At 37.1% G+C, this 4,414-nt stretch overlaps 1 pseudogene; it reads right to left on the reverse strand.

Annotated features, from left to right (window-relative positions):
• Positions 1–566: 566 nt before the first annotated feature.
• Positions 567–2,737, reverse strand: LOC101151011 (heat shock protein HSP 90-alpha-like; annotated as a pseudogene).
• Between the last annotated feature and the right edge of the window lie 1,677 nt (positions 2,738–4,414).

The following is a 4,414-nucleotide window of genomic DNA, read 5'->3' on the forward strand; positions in this document are numbered from 1 at the left end:
CTCTGAGTTATTTTTTGAAAAGCTTTGTGATAGGCTTAGGTAGGCTTATAACTTTGCTCCTCCAAACAATACTTTTCTTTGGAAAACAAGAACTCTCTGTGGAGATTTCCTTCCATCAAGTTGCTTCAGTTTAACCTATTTCTAGAGGACTAGTTCATACAGAACTGACAACTACAGGGGATGAAAAGTTCAAAAGTAGATGCTACAAAATGTAACAAATACTTTTCTTCTAAACATCAAGGTATAGCTCAGGAACACTTGGATAACAAGATTTGGCCTATTAAGGAATATGGATTGATAGCTAAACACTTTAGACCACAAAGTAAACATCATGTTTCACACATCCTGCAACACACATTACTTCGATCTGTTAAAATAAGCCAATGTGAAACTAAAAAAAAATTACTAGCTCTGCTTTAGTGCTTAAGGTATCACAGCATCACTTAGAAGTAGAAAGAAATCTTATCTTCCCCTTAAAGTAGTTGTTGTCATGCCATACAGACTTTTTAATGTTAACAAAAAATAAAGAAAAATATCCTTGAAAATATATTTCCCTCAGCTGGAGCTTAGTCTGTTTCTTCCATGCATGATGTGTCATTGTCTCCTTCAAGGGGTGACATTTCTTCAGCAGTATCATCAGCAGTAGGGTCATTTTCATCAATACCCACACCAAGTTTGATCATCCTGTAGATCCTGTTAGCATGTGTCTGGGGATCTTCCAGACCAAAGCCGGAAGATGAAAGAGCAGTTTTGTAAAGCAAGATGACCAGATCCTACACAGACTTGTACTTATCTGCCTCTGCCTTTTGCCTTAAGGTCTCAATAATGGAATGGTCAGGGTTTATCTCCAGGTGTTTCTTTGCTGCCATGTAACCCATTGTTGAGTTGTCTCTTAGGGCTTGAGCTTTCATGATTCTTTCCATGTTTGCTGTCCAGCCATATATGCTCGTGACAATATAGCATGGAGACGTCACCAATCAGTTTGACACAACCACCTTTTCAACTTTTTTCTCCAATATGTCTTTCATGATTTTGCAGATGTTCTCAAACTTTGTTTTTTTCTCTTCCTGTTTCTTTTTTTTCTTCTTCATCCTCTGGAAGTTCCAAGCCCTCTTTGGTGACTGACACTAAAGTCTTCCCCTCAAATTCCTTCAGTGTTGGACACAGTACTCATCAATTGGCTTGATCATATAGATCATTTCTAAGCCATGTTTCCGAAGACATTCCACAAATTTAGCTACCTGGTCCTTGGTCTCACCTGTGATGTAATAGATATGTTTCTAGTTTTCCTTCATTCTGGTGCAGTAGTCCTTGAGAGAAACCATCTCATCACCAGAAGCAGATGTGTAGTATCTTAACAGCTCTGAAAACTTCTTCCAATGTTGAGAGTCTTCATATACTTCAAGCTTTACGCTTTTAGAGAACTGCTCATAGAACTTCTTGTAGTTCTCTTTATCTTCTGCCAGTTTGGTGAAGAGTTCTAAGCATTTTTTGACCAAATTCTTCCAGATAACTTCCAAAATTTTGCTTTGTCACAACATCTCATGGGAAATATTTAGACGGAGATCCTCTGAGTCCACCACCTTTCCAATGAAGTTCATATACGCAGGGATTAGCTCCTCACAGTTACCCATGATGGAAACTCTGTGTACATACAATTTGATGTTGTTCTTTTTCTCTCTCTTTCCAAACAAGTCAAAAGGAGCCTGTTGTGGGACAAATAGAAGGGCTCTGAATTCCAAGTGTCCTTCAACTGAAAAATGCTTCACTGCCAATGATCTTCCCAGTCATTGGTCAAGCTCTTGTAGAATTCTTACTCCTCATTAGTAATATCATCAGGATTTCTGGTCCAGATGGGCTTTGTTTTGTTGAGTTTTTCTTGATCGATGTACTTTTCCTTAATCTTCTTATTCTTTTTGTCACCATCCTTCTTTTCTTCTTCTTCTTCATCAGAACCAACATCTTCAATTTCAGGTTTGTCTTCGGACTCTTTCTCTTCTTTTTCGTTTTCTTCTTCTTTATCTTCCTTTTCTTCAGCTTCATCATCTCTGACTTCTTTATCATGTTCCTTCTCCACAAAAAGAGTAATGGGATATCCAATAAACTGAGAATGTTTCTTCAAAAATGTTTTTATTCTTCATTCCTCCAAGTACTCATTTGGTCTTCCTTCAGGTGTAGGATAACCTTTGTTCCACGACCCATAGGTTCACTCGTCTGTCCTCACTGTGAATGATCCCCTTGCTGAGGACTTCCAGGTGTACTGCTCATCATTGTTATGTTTGCTGATCACAGTTACTTTCTTGGCAACCAAATAAGCAGAATAAAAACCAACCCCGAAATGGCCAATCATAGAGATATCTGCATCAGCCTGCAAAGCTTCCATGAACGCTTTGGTCCCAGACTTGGTGACAGTACCGAGGTTATTGATCAAGTCAGTCTTGGTCATTCCAATTCTAGTGTCCACAATAGTGAGGGTTCGATCTTGTTTGTTTGGTACAAGGTTAATATGCAGCCCTTTCCCAGAGTCTAATTTACTGGGATCCATCAACCTTTCATATCAGATTTTGTCCAATGCATCTGATGAATTTGAAATCAGTTCTCTCAGAAAGATCTCTTTCTTCTAGTAGAAAGTATTGATGATCAGTGACATCAACTGGGCAATTTCTGCCTGAAAGGTGAATGTCTCAACCTCCTCCTCCTCCATCGATTTGTCTTGGGTCTCGGTTTCCTCAGGCATGTTGGTTAAGGGACCACAAGGGCTCCACAGCACATCAGTACCACCAGGATGCTGAAGCACCTCGGCTTTTATTTTTTATTTATTTATTTTTCTTAAAATCCATTCAGCCACTCGTATCTTTTGACTGGAAAATGTAATTCATTTACATTTAAAGTAAGTATTGATAGGTAAAGGATTTACTACCGGCATTTTGACTTTTGCTGACTGCTTTGTAGTTCTTCTATTTCTTTTTTCCAATCTTCCTATCTTTCTTTATAATTTGTTGAATTTTGATAGTTGTACACTTTGATTCATGTCTTTGTTTTTTATGTATCAACTAGAGTTGTTTTTCTACTTGGTTATCATGGGGCTTATATAAAACGTCTTATAATTATAACATTCTAATTTAAGCTGCTAACAACTGAACTTGCATACAAAAACTCTACACTTTTACTTCACTCTGCCCACATTTTATGTTATTCATGTCACACTTTACATCTTTCTGGATTGTGTATTCATTGCCAAATTAGAATATAGTTATTTTCAATATTTCTGTGTTTTAAGCTTTTATAATATAATTTAAAATGATTTACACAGTGTCATTACAGTATTAGATTATTCCGGATTTGACTATTTACTTTTACTAGTGGCTTTTTTTAACTATTAACTTCTTAAAAATGTTTCATGTTATCTATTTCTTTATTTTAGAGATGTGATGTCGCTGCTACACAGGCTGGTCTTACACTCCTGAGCTCAAATGATCCTCCCACCTTGGCTTCCCTAAGCGATGGGATTACAGGAATGAGCCACGGCACCTGGCTTTAGCATCTTTTTGTTACAACTTGAAGAACTCTAGTATTTTTTTTTTTTTTTTTTTTTTTTTTTTTTACATTTTACTTTAAGTTCCGGGATACAAGTGCAGAATGTGTAGGTTTGTTACATAATTATATGTGTGCCATGGTGGTTTGCTGCACCTACCAACCCGTCATCTAAATTTTAAGCCCTGCATGCATTAGCTATTTGTCCTAATGCTCTCCCTCCCTCCCCTTTCCCCCCCAACCCCACACGGGCCGTGGTGTGTGTTGTTCCCCTCCCTGTGTCCATGTATCCTCATTGTTCAACTCCTACTTATGAGTGAGAACATGCAATGTTTGGTTTTCCATTCCTGTGTTACCTTTGTCTGGGTATGTCTTTATTTCTGCTTCATTTCTGAGAGAGATTTTCTACGTATAGTATTCTTGGGCAGTTTTTATTTTTTTCTTTCTGCTCTTTGGCTGTATCATCCCACACCATCCAGGCATATAAAAATTTTTTTTTTTAGGTTTTGTTTTGTTTTGTTTTTGCCAAGTCTGCTGATACCCTTAAAGGGGTTCCCTTTTATGTGACAAGTTTCTTTTTACTGCTGCTTTCAAAAGTCTCTTTTTGTGTTTGACTTATAATAAGTTGATTATAATGTGCTTCAGAGTGTTACTGTTGGGGTTGATATTGTTCGGACATTTTGATTTCCATGAAACTGTATTGAGTCTATGTCTCTCCCATGATTTTGGAAGTTTTCAGCCAGTATTTCTTTAAATAAGCTTTATGCCTCTTTATTTGCTTCTTTTTCCTTCTGAGACACCGGTAGTTTATTATTGTTTTTCTAATTTCAATTAATTTTCTATGTGCATTTTCTTGCATTTGTTCAAGATCTTTAAGATG

This window comes from Gorilla gorilla, chromosome 1, assembly GCF_029281585.2.
Source record: "Gorilla gorilla gorilla isolate KB3781 chromosome 1, NHGRI_mGorGor1-v2.1_pri, whole genome shotgun sequence".
NCBI lineage: Eukaryota > Metazoa > Chordata > Mammalia > Primates > Hominidae > Gorilla > Gorilla gorilla.